Source organism: Piliocolobus tephrosceles, chromosome 5 (assembly GCF_002776525.5).
Source record: "Piliocolobus tephrosceles isolate RC106 chromosome 5, ASM277652v3, whole genome shotgun sequence".
Lineage (NCBI taxonomy): Eukaryota > Metazoa > Chordata > Mammalia > Primates > Cercopithecidae > Piliocolobus > Piliocolobus tephrosceles.
This window is the reverse complement of record NC_045438.1, coordinates 21,532,957-21,545,455: the sequence shown is the minus strand read 5'-3', so window position 1 is coordinate 21,545,455 and position 12,499 is coordinate 21,532,957. Positions and strand designations below refer to the sequence as shown.

Below are 12,499 nucleotides of genomic sequence, written 5' to 3'. Positions count from 1 at the left end.
GAGTAGTTCCATAGGAACAGAATTTTAAGGATAAACTATATGAATTGGTTTGGTTCTGCTATTCCTGGAATGTGTTCTCTAATGTGATTAAATTTAAAGGTATTAAAGACAATTTTCAGTTGTGAAGAGGGTACTGGTAGTCTGTGGCATGATGTGGCAATAGAGAAATACCAATATCATGACTGAATACTCATAATGAAGTATTTGTAAAAGGCAAAGTTTTAGGTGACCATATGTTTTGTACCTTAGAACATTTTAGCCAGACTAAAGAGTATGATGAAATTGGCAGGTTGCTGACAACTGTGCTATGGAAAATGGAATGAAAAAGATTAACTCAGGGCTTGAGATTTCTTGTTCAAGCTCTGCATAAATAACCTGAATACTTCTATGTCTGCCCAAAAACAAATCCTTGTCTCCTATAGCCATAGGGCTAAGATTTCAAAAGCAGACTCACACTTTGGGTTGCTGAATTACAACACAAAATGAATTTCTCCTGTTAAAGCAGGAGAATTGATTGAGAACAAGTGGGATCTTGAAAATTACAATGGGGACATATGGGAAATCCCACTCAAACTTGTGACATCAAACCTCTAAATTCTGATGAGTTTCGCCAATAGAAAAATCTTCCCACCCCTGTCTGAGGTTAACTCTGTGTTGCCTAAAGAACCAGTAACGGCTGTTCCTGAGGTAGGTGTCTTGCAAGACCCTGTTGATTCTCCTCAGAATTTATCCCCGATACCCCTCTTTGCTTCTAGATTTTTAACTAGGTTCAAGTCCCAACAGGCCCCAAAGATTAAGGTACAAAGTGTGGTCCACAAGGAAATGTGCTACATACCAAAAAAGTTGCATGAGTTTTCCAATTTATACAATCTGGGGATTATGTAAATGAATATTAAGTATGTGGGATAATTGTGGAAGAAACATAATGTTGAATCACATAAATCATGTCCTTTCAAGTGCATTCCTAGGGGGATTTTAGGGATTAGTGCCACCATCAAGGACTTGAAGGACACAGGGGTAATGATTACCACCACCTCTTGTTTAACTTGTTGTTTGGCCTGTGTAGGGCCTTCCACCATAGTAAAATTCCCATAAAGTTGCATCAGGATGAATTTATTGATATCATCCCACTAAGCAGAGATTCTGGATTCAATATTTTAGCTCAAAGGGTTAGAAAAAGGCTCTAACAGTTTGGTTCGTTGGCTGAAACATGGACTACAAGGTGGTCTACCTTAAATGAAATCAAATGCCAGAACTAACTGCCTTGCTACACTGAAGAGGAAGATATCCAAAGGCTAGAGAGGGAGGTCGAAATATTAGAATAAATTTATCATGTAAGACATGCTCACATACCCCAGGAGAGTCCTGAGGACCCACATTCCATCATGATGGTGAGAAATAAATCTGTGAGGGGAGCCCCAGCATCCTTAAAGAGCTCTGTGATCCTTCTTCTTACAGGTCAGACACTACCATGGGAATTGCTGCCACTGAACTGGGTGGTATACCTAAATGCAATAAGGATAATTGGCTCCCAGGGTGACAGAGGCTGTGTGGCAGCCTTAATCATCAAAGACAAGGTTGATGTGGTTACACAGTGAACAGCAAAGTCAATGCAGTAAACAGAATAGTCTAACTTGTGGAGACCTGTGAAATTGGCTAGTTGATCATGGTGTTTCTAGAAAAGAAATAGGTAATCTACTAAATTCTTAATCTGTATATAAACAAGAGTCAAAAAACTATTGAACTAGGGAGTGAGGCCAAGTAGAAATCACCAGAACTGTCTCCACTTAGAAAAAGAATAAATCAGAAGCAAATCTGTATTCCTAGAGGGACTGCAGAGCTTAATGCCCCATTGAGGACTTGAAGGATGCAGGGGTGATGATTCCCCTCACATCTCATTTACTCATCTACTTGGTGTGGGTAGGACCTGCCACCTCAATGAAATTCCCAGGGATCTAGTCATATGGGGTATGTTAGACATATCCCTTCTAAAGTAAAGATTAAGTTGTTGCATTTGGCTCCTCATGCAACCAAAAATGAAACACAATGCCAAGTGGGTGGGCCTCTTTGGATTTTAGAAGCAACTTATTCTTTATTTGGGTGTACTACTCTGACTGATTTATTGAGTGACCCAAAAAGCTGCTAGTTTCGGGTGATTCCCCAAATAAGAGAAGGCTCTATAACAAGTCCAAGCTGCCATGTAAGCTGCTTTGTCATTTGGAACATATGATTAATCAGATCTGATGATGGTGCTTAACGTGCCAGTAGCAGATAGAGATGTTGATCGGAGCCTTTGCCAGGTCCCTGAAGGTGAATCACAGTGCACACTCTGAGGCTTTGTTCCAAAACCTTGCCATCTTCTGAAGACGGCTACTTTCCTTTTGAGAAACAGCTTTTTGTCTGCTACTGGGTCTATACAGAAACTGAACACCTCACCACGGGCCACCAAGTTACTATGAAATCTAAGCTACCCATCATTAAAAGGTTGTTGTCTTACCCACCAAGACTTTTAACATTGGGCATGTACAGCCGTACCCTAATATCAAATGGAAGTGGTATATATGTGATTGGCCTGAAACAGGCTCAAGTAATTTACATAAGGAAGTGACCCAAATGCCCATGGTCCCCACTCCTGCCATTACCTTCTCTCTACCAGTCAACACCTATGGTCTCCTGAGAAGTTCCCTGCAATCAATTGACTGAGGAAACAAGATTTCAGAATGGTTTACAGATGGTATTGCACGATATGCCAATACCACCTAAATGTAAAGAGAGATTGCACTAGAGCCCCTTTCTCATATATATCTGAAGGACAGTGCTAAAGAGAAGTCTTCCTAGCAGACACAACTTTGAGCAGTAAAACTGGGTGTTCATTTTACTTGAAAGGAGAAATGGCCAGAGGTATAAGACTATATTGACTCATGGGCTGTGGTCAACAGTTTGGAGATGGCCATCAACTTAAAAGGAACATGATTGAAAAATTGGTGACAAAGATAGCTGAGAAGAGGTATGTAGATAGACATCTCTAAATGGACATAGAACATAACATTCATGTCCCATGTAAATGCTCACCAAAAGATGACCTCAGCAGAGGAGAATTTTAATAATCAAGTGGGTAGAATGACCCATTCTGTGGATACTGTGCTTCTTTCCCCAGCCACTGCTGTCTTTGACCAGTGGGCTTGTGAACGGTGGCCGTGGGGAGGGATGAAGTTTACGCATGGGCTCAGTAACATGAACTTCCACTCAACAGGGAAGTTGGAGATGGGCCAACCTGACTTCAGCCACTGCTGAGTGCCCAATCTGCCAGCAGCAGAGACCAACACTGAGCCTCCAGTATGGTATCATTCCCTGGGTGATTAACCAAGCTACCTGGTGACAGCTTGATTATATGAGACTGCTTCTATCTTGGAAAAGTGCTGCTTTGTTATTACTGGAATTATACACTTACTGTGGATATAAATTTACTCTCCCTCATGTAAAGTTTCTGTTGTAACTACCTCCATGAATTTACATAATACTTAATCCATGCTTATGGTAATCCACACAGCATGCCTTCTGATCAAGGAGCTTACTTCACAGCAAATGAAGTACAGAAACTTTCATTCACTGATCTTACCATGTTCTCCATCATCCTGAGTTAGATGGCATAATAGAAAACAGTGGAATGGCCTTTGAAGACTCAGTCATAGTGCCAAGTAGGTGGTAGTATTTTGCTGGGCTCTGGAAATATCCTCTAGGTGGCTGTACATGTTCTAAATCTAAAAATGATGTAAATGACGAGTTAATGGGTACAGCACACCAACATGGCACATGTATACATATGTAACAAACCTGTACATTGTGCACATGTACCCTAGAACTTAAAGTATAATTTAAAAAATCTAAAAATGTATATGCTCAATATGTGGTGCTTGATCTCCTATTGCCAGGATTCGTGAATCCAACAATCAAGGGGTGGAAACGAGAGTGACATCAATAACTATTACACTTAGCAATCCACTAGAGAAAAACTGCTTCATGTCCCCACAACCTTACCCTTTGCTGGTGGAGAGGTCTTAGTTTCAAAGGGAGGTGTGCTTCCACTAGGAGACATAAGGATTCCACTGAACTGGGAATTAAGGCTGCCGCCAGTCACTCTGAGATCCCCAGACCTCTGAATCAACAGGCAAAGAAAGAAATTACTATGTTGGTTGGAGTGGTGAATCCTGATTACCAAGGGGAAATCGGGCTATACCATACAATGGAGGTAAGGATGAGCATTTCTGAAACACAGGAGATCTCTTAGGGCATCTCTTATTACTACCACATTCTGTGAAGAAAACCAATAGAAAACCACAATATTTCAATTCAGGCAGGACTGCTAATGGCCCAGCCTCTTCATGAATGAAGGTTTGGGTCACCCTGCCAGGCTAAGAAGCATAGCCAGCTGAGGTGCCTGCTTAAGAGCAGAGAATTATGAAATGGGTAATGGAAGAAGGGAATCATAAATACCAGCATTGACCATTTATGACATGGCCAGTTGTAGAAGCAAGGACTATAATTTTTAAGTATCCCTTATTTTGTTAGAAATGTGTGTGCACATGTATTTAAGATTTTTGCTTTCTTTCCCTCTTTTAAGTCATTATGATCTAACATAAAACATATTAATAATAGCTAACTTTACTGTGTTTAAGTTACAGAATGTCAAGGAGAAAGTGAATGACATTGAATCCTCTTGTAGGGAAAGGGTTACCATGTTTTGGGTTGGAAAACATGCTTCAGGATAGCTGTATCGCATTAGGTGGAAGAGTAACTTTGCTATGTTCTTTATTTTGAGGTTAAATATGGTTCCAGGAAATGTGCCTGAGTCTAAAGCTGACAAAGTATGGACTGTGATGTGGTGATCATCTTCATGCGTCAACCTGACTAGGCTGTAGTCCCCAGTTAATCAATCAGACACTCATCTAGGAGTTTCTGTGAAGGAATTTTATAAATGTGACTAATATCTGCAACCAATTGACTTTAAGTGAGGAAGATTATCCTCAATATCTTAGTGGTCCAGATTCAATCATCTGAAAGGGCCTAAGAGCAGAACTGAGGTTTTTCTGAGGAAAAATAAATTCTACCTGTGGACTGAAGCTTAAACTCTTGCCCCAGAGTTTCCACCCTACCGTTCTGCCAGTGTATAGATTCCTTAAGCCCATTCCTTGCAATGAGTGTCTTAATGTATATCTCCTACTGTTTCTGTTTCTCTGTTTCTCATCTGTTTCTCTGGTGGAAGCCTGACAGATACAATTGCATATAGCTAGTGAGGGCATGTAAAAGTGGAACATACCAAAATGACTTCCAGTAAGAAAAATTCCATTAAAAAAAAGAAAGCTTTGTCATCCATCCTGATTCCCAAGGGTGTACTAGAAATACAGTATTTCTATGAAGAAGGCGTAAATTGAGATACAAAACTAAAACCCAGCATAATAAACTACTTGCCCCAAAGTCACACAGGTGAGAATTTGAAGCTAGGTTTTATGGCAGAAACATTTATTTTATTTTAATTGCATAAATTAACTTCTATTTAATAAATGAATGCATTGTTTCTCTAGACAAGATTCACCATTGTAAAGAAAATCGAATAAAAAGAAACATGGATTTTTTTCCTCTATAGAAAATAGTACTTGGAAAAACAATGATAGCACTTTGAAACTTCATAGTAACTTAGATTTTTTAAAAGTGGACATCAACTAGAGATTTAATTTCAAAATGTAAAGCATGAGAATGCTTGGATTTTGTTTTGAGGGTTTTGTTTTTCTTTGATTACAAACATAGGGATACACACAAAGTCCAAGATCAATAATACAAGGTTGTTAAATGCTAAGACTCAAGCAAAAGAGTCAATGTTCAATTTTTTCTTAGTTCTTAGAAGTGCAGTCCCTGGTTTGACGTAGGGCATTCCCAAATAATGTAACTGGGGCTGATATTCCCCCAAATAATGATTGTCATGGAAAAAGCCAGTTAACACTCATATTATTGTAAGGAAATTAATTTCAGCAACTTCCACATAGTTTTCTCTTCTATTACAAGCAAGCTTCAGTCAAAGACAAAGACCTACCTCTTAATTCTTTCATTTTATACTTTCTTCTTAGACAGATAACCTCTTCCTAAGGATAAATCTAAGCAGAGTAAGGAATAATAACCCCTCCATATCGCATGCTTCACTTCACCTAGGCCCCATGTGAGCAGTTTCAACTGCAGGAAGTTAAGTCTCATCTGAAGGTCACTACAGCCTTTGCAAAAAAAAAAAGGCAAGACTGATTGTATCAAAGTTGCTTTTTAATCTCCTCATCAGTAATAAAGTAAAGCACAATTTTGTAATTAACACACTTGAGTTTTTCAGTTTTCAAAAGGTGACAGTCACATGAGTCTGCACTAAGGAATATGGAAGTCAGCATCTTTAAAGACCTTCCTGGCTTCCAGCTCCAGTATCCTTCCAATCCATATAACCCCCAAAGCTGAGGATATCACAAGTATCCTTTAACCTGTGGCCCCACATAACAGAGTCTCTGCTTTAATGCCCTATGTAGTTCACTACTCCCTCCAAGATTGGCCTCTGTGTTAGTCTATCCAGGTTTCCCAGGGCCTGTATTTCAGGCCCCAGCCTCAGCCCCAATCCATGTGACCCACAGTCTGTGAACAGATCTGTTTATCTGCCTGGATATTGTCTGCTTCCAGACTCTGTGTCACCACAGCCCACCCACCTACTAGGACACCATCTGCTGCACCTTGCTGGTCCTAGTGGACTCCGACCCCCTATCTGCCAGGACCGCCTCCTGTTGACATCATTATTCTCTCCAGATAATGAGCCTACTAGCTCGGCTGGACTTTCTCCCATCAGTGGAAACAAGTTCCAATTCCAATGACCTCTTTCACACTGGAGACCATGCCCTGTCATTAAAAAACAAACTAACCCTATCCTCTACCACCAATTCTTATACTGACAATGTTACACTACTCTTTGTCCTATAAAATATTCCAACTTAACAGGTTTCAAGCATAATTAAAACAGATTGTGGATTATTTAAGAGTTATGTGTGTATGACTCTAAAAGATAGAAGTCATGTAAACAACCTGTACTAAAGAAAAGTGACAAACAGCAGAATATTTTCACTGGCAGTATAGAACTGAAAAGCAATAATCAAATTCAGCTTTCCAAACAGTCTGCCATCTAATAACACAGTTATAAAGACAAAAGTTGAAAAATAAAATAAATGACATTAACCCATTAGGAGGTAAACAAAATATGTATCTAATGCAGAAACAAGTCCCAAACCCAGTTATAGGAACTGTCAAATCCATACAACTCTAAGATACATGAATATTTTGCTTAGTTTTTAAAGCAGTCCTTTATTTCTGCAAATATGCCTTGATTTAAAACAAATGACAAAAAAAATCAGTGTTAGCTGTATAATCATTACACAGAACAGAAACATACTCCACACAGAAACAATGTGTGTTATACTCCACACAGAAACAATGTTTTCACCAGTCTAATAATTTCAAGATGTATTGAAAGCAAAAGCAAGAAACACTTAAAATGATACAATTCTCAAACTCAAAGTACTGTTTGTAGACATCAGATCTGATGAGGTCACATCACATTAAAATGTTATTAAACAATTAGCTGTACAGGCAATATTCCAAGTACTTTACAAATATCAACTGCTTTAATCTTCTTAATAACCCTGGGGCAGAGGCACTAATACTAATACCATTTACAAATGAAAACACAGAGACAGAGAGATTAAGTAATTTACCAGCAGTCACACAGCTAATAATAAATGACAAAAGTAAGACTCAAATTCAGCAATCAATGGTTTGATCCCCTGCACTTTGCAGCATCTCTGAATGACTTATGAGGCTCCTGCAGACAGAAAGGGGCAAAACAAGGTATGGAAGAGAGATTTGACTTCCATTGTCTCGTGCTCTTTCCAAACAATTTTCTGGTCAGTTCAAACGTTCATCTAGTGTTAAAAAGACTAAGAAATTCTCTGTGGTGGGCTAGTCAATTGTCACAAGCAAAAGCAGCAAAAGAAATATAAAGTATTCCTGAAATCACAACTTTATGTGATATGATTAAACTATGATATACATTTAAATACCGACAACAGAATTCACAAACTAACACATAGAATAATTTTAAGTGAAGTGGCTCATTTTGGGTTAACCCCTTGCAGTCAGTTCACATGATATGAAAAAACAATATAACCACAACCCAAATTAAACCAAAGAAGAGCTTTCACTGATATTAAGCATTGTTTTTTATTAAGGCACACTACAGCAACCATACCCATACAAACAGAACTGATGTATACTAAAGACTTTAAACAATAATTAGCAATGAAAATATTCATGATGTTTTCCAGCAATTTAAAGATACATCTTCTAAGACAAACAATAATAATCAGTGCATGTGCAGCTTTTAAATAGTGATTTCATCTTTATGAAAGTTATAATCTCAACCTTTTAATGTTGTGTTTTTTAAAAAGCATACATTTATACTTCCCTTCCAATGAAATTTGATTTTTTAAATGACTCTAGTTAAAATTTCTATGCTATTTACAAGGTAGGATAATAGTTTGACATTAAGTTAATAAAAAATATTATGTGTTCTCAAGCATCTGTAAATTAGAATATTATAGGCTGAACATATTTGTAGAGAATTCAAATTACCATTATTTTATTAAGAACATTAGGTGAAACTTGAAACTTAACCTTAGATAGATAGATCTTTACTTTTGTAATGTATCAATTTATAATGAGTATTTTAGGAATTACATTTTTATTTCCAGCAGGTAGTCAAGAATACTGATTTTAGTGACATTGGTGGTAGAGTGGTGATCATAGCTGCCTTCTAAGAATGCTGATTTTATTTATCTTATAAATGTGTAAAACGTTTTGGAGAAACAACAACAAATTTGAAGTGAGTAAAACTTACTAGTTAACACCAGGTTACATAGCTGGTTAATGTTAATGGCAGTCCTTGAAATACCCAGCTCAAATCTCAAAATCAAACAATTGAATGGGGAAGAAATAGAAAGCTTTCTACTCCTTTGTTCTGTTTGTTATGCTGCTTCTTATGTTTAGAAAACATGTAGAGAACTAAGATAATGCATTCTTAGAGCTGCCTCATTAGAAAAATGAAAAAGCTTTGCCTTGCCTTCAAAATGGCTGGTAACAGTATAGCTTTAATTTATTCATTTTTCCTTATGCTTGCTCTCTCCCCTACCAGGTATACCTAAACACTGCCTCTTTTTTAAGAAAATTAAAAATCTGCAATCCTTTTAATCCTAGGAGCTATACTAGTTTAGAAGTTTAAAATAAAGATGTAATAAGGAATTTGGTGTCCTAACACCATGAATCATAGTGATACAATAGCAATATAACCTTTACTATGAAGAATACCTGAGACCAAGCCTAGGTGAAGGAAATTACAGGTCTGTATTGAACATGCAAGTTTCAAGCTATGGTTTAATTAGTGAGTCAATTTTCTGTCTCCAGTACATTGGCACACCCAAACCTTAAAGATATGTCACACTCATTCACTAGCCGGAAATCAAGACAACTGAAGGACAAAACTAAGCTGACAGTAACTAGAAAAGAGATGATGTCTGATCACCAGTGACACTTGATTTTCCAGACCAGATTTTCCTACCTAAGGGGACAAATGGGACAGAGTGAGAAGAGGGAGCAAATAGCTTTACCTGGTATGTGAGATAGCAAGCACAAGGAAACAATGATAGATTAAAACTATACTCTTGGCCTGGCGCAGTGGCTCACACCTGTAATCCCAGCACTTTGGGAGGCCGAGGAGGGCGGATCACAAGATCAGAAGATCAAGACCATCCTGGCTAACATGGTGAAACCCCGTCTCTATTGAAAATGCAAAAAAAATTAGCCGGGCATGGTGGTGGGCGCATGTAGTCTCAACTACTTGGGAGGCTGAGGCAGGAAAATAGGGAGAACCCGGGAGGTGGAGCTTGCAGTGAGCCGAGATCGTGCCACTGCACTCCAGCCTGGGCAACAGAGCGAGACTCTGTCTCAAAAAAAAAAAAAAAAAAAAAAAAAAAAAACCCTATACTCTTACCAGCCATTGTGAAAGCAAGGTATCAGACTTCATTTATGTTCTAATGAGGTGGCTCTAAGAATGCATTATCTTAGCTCTCTGTGTGTTTTCTAAACATAAACACCAGAATAACAAACAATGAACTAGAAAAGCTTTCTATCTCTTGCCCCATGCAATATTTTGATTTTGAGATTTGGGCTGGATATTTCAAGGACGGTCATTAACTAGCTATGTAACCCAGGGTTAAAAGAACAACTTTAGACAAAATAAACTTAACAGTTTATTTAAGCAAATAATGAATAATGAATCAGACAGCACCCAAAACGGAAAGAGGTTCACAGAGTTCTGCTGTAGCAGCCTAAGCAGTGGGCTTTTACAGTCTGAACATGGAAATAAAGTAAAAAATTACTTGATTGACTATAGTTATGCATTTCCCTTATTTGTGTATGGTTCAATGGGAGGTCTCTTGTTATATAACCAATCAACTATCTGGGTGTCTGTGATTGGCTGAAGCTCAATTCAAAATTAATCAGTAACAGTCAGGTGGCTCAGACCTCTAATCCCAGCACTTTGGGAGGCTGAGGTGGACGGATCATCTGAGGTCAGGAGTTTGAGACCAGCCTGGCCAACATGGTGAAACCCGGTGTCTACTAAAAATAAAAAAGTAGCCGGGTGTGATGGCATGGGCCTGTAGTCCCAGCTACTCGGGAGGCTGAGGCAGGAGAATCACTTGAACCCAGGAGGTGGAGGTTACAGTGAGCTGAGATCGTGCCATTGCACTCCACCCTGGGCGACAGAGTGAGACTCCATCTCAAAAAAAAAAAAAAAATATATATATATATATATACACACACACACACACACACACACACACACATACACATATATATTAATCAGTGACAGGGAATGCCTCAAAGTTAACTTTTGGTGTGGCTTGTATAAGCACTCTGGAAACAGAAACAACCCTAGATAAGTGGCCTGCTGATTATTTGGCTTTAACACCAGAAAGTCACATCACCTCTCATAGCTTTGTTTTCTCCATACGCAGTCTGATCCTTCACTGTGGTTTGCCTGGGAAACCATATTTTCCTGACTTCCATCCATTTTAGCTTTTGCCATTTTCAAAAGTTCCCAGTGTGGTAATATATAAAGCCATAAATTAAAATGATGTTTTCTTCTAACTTTTCTGGCAATAACGTTCTGCTATCCATGGGCCCAATTTAGGAGCAGGGAAGGCCACTGGATGTGAATAGCAAATGAAGTGTTTCATTTACCAAGTGAAATATAAATTTCACAGGGAGAACAGAGCTAGAACTATATATATCTGTATATATTTCAAAAACAATGTTTTGAAAAGAAGTGTGATATTATTTTTGTAAGTTAAAAAACACAAATCAAGACTAAATATTGGAATGGTTGTATAAATAGATGAGTGAAAATATAAAATAGACTGAAACAATGCACACTAATTCATAGGAGTTTCTGAGAGGAGACTTAACTGTTGCATTTTATTTCTTTATAAAGGAGCTTTAAGCAGACATTATAAAATAAAATGAGTCAATTCTGGGAGGTAGGAAATTGATTTTATTCTTTGTTCTTTTCTTCATTATTTAAATGTCTCATTATTTGAATTCATATTCACATAATATGAATTACATGAACAAAAAACAGAACACAGATTATGAAAACAAAGAGAAGGTGAAACTAATCAAAGATAGGCCTGGAAAAGTGAGCCCAGAGTATTGAAATATTTATTTATTTAAATATTCATTATTGCAGCTGGTAAGCATGTGAGAAGTGAACCGCAGTCCGTTGAGTTAATGTTCTTACAGGCAATCACTGACTGCTTTATGTGTCTCATGTTGGCATAATCTCAATGTAGTCCACCACCTGAGTCCTTTTGAACTTTTTACTGGCTAGTTCAAATTATGGAACAGTTGATACCAACAACATGATTGAAAAATAGGAATTGATTACAACACAGATACTTAGAACTAAACCCTATCAACTTTCAAACTCATCCAACTTGCATGAGCAGACTGTCTTTGAACATGTAACAACGTGTTGTCCAAGATCTCCTTTGATATGACAAGCTGAAGTTGACAGTACAGGTCTCTTAGAATAATACAAAGTAGAAATTGAGCTAAAAAAAATCTTTCCAGCAACTAAGAATAGGTAAATAATAAGGAGATAGTAACAAAGTAGAACAATTGTCCTGGCAACTTTTCTAATGTTGTATGTGTTTAGTATTTCTCACTGTACATTTTAGAAACATTTTGTTTTTATGAATCCCAAATAAGAAGAGAGGAATTTTTTTTTTTTTTTTTTGCAAGACGGAAGTCTCACTCTGTCTCCCAGACTGGAGTGCAGTGGCGCGATCTCGGCTCACTGCAAGCTCCG

The 12,499-nt window shown here is 37.9% G+C and overlaps 1 protein-coding gene across 5 annotated transcripts in view; it reads right to left on the bottom strand.

Moving 5' to 3' along the window:
* Nucleotides 1–12,499, bottom strand: part of PKIB (cAMP-dependent protein kinase inhibitor beta) — a 136,366-nt gene that overhangs the window by 72,693 nt on the left and 51,174 nt on the right. The window lies entirely within an intron of this gene.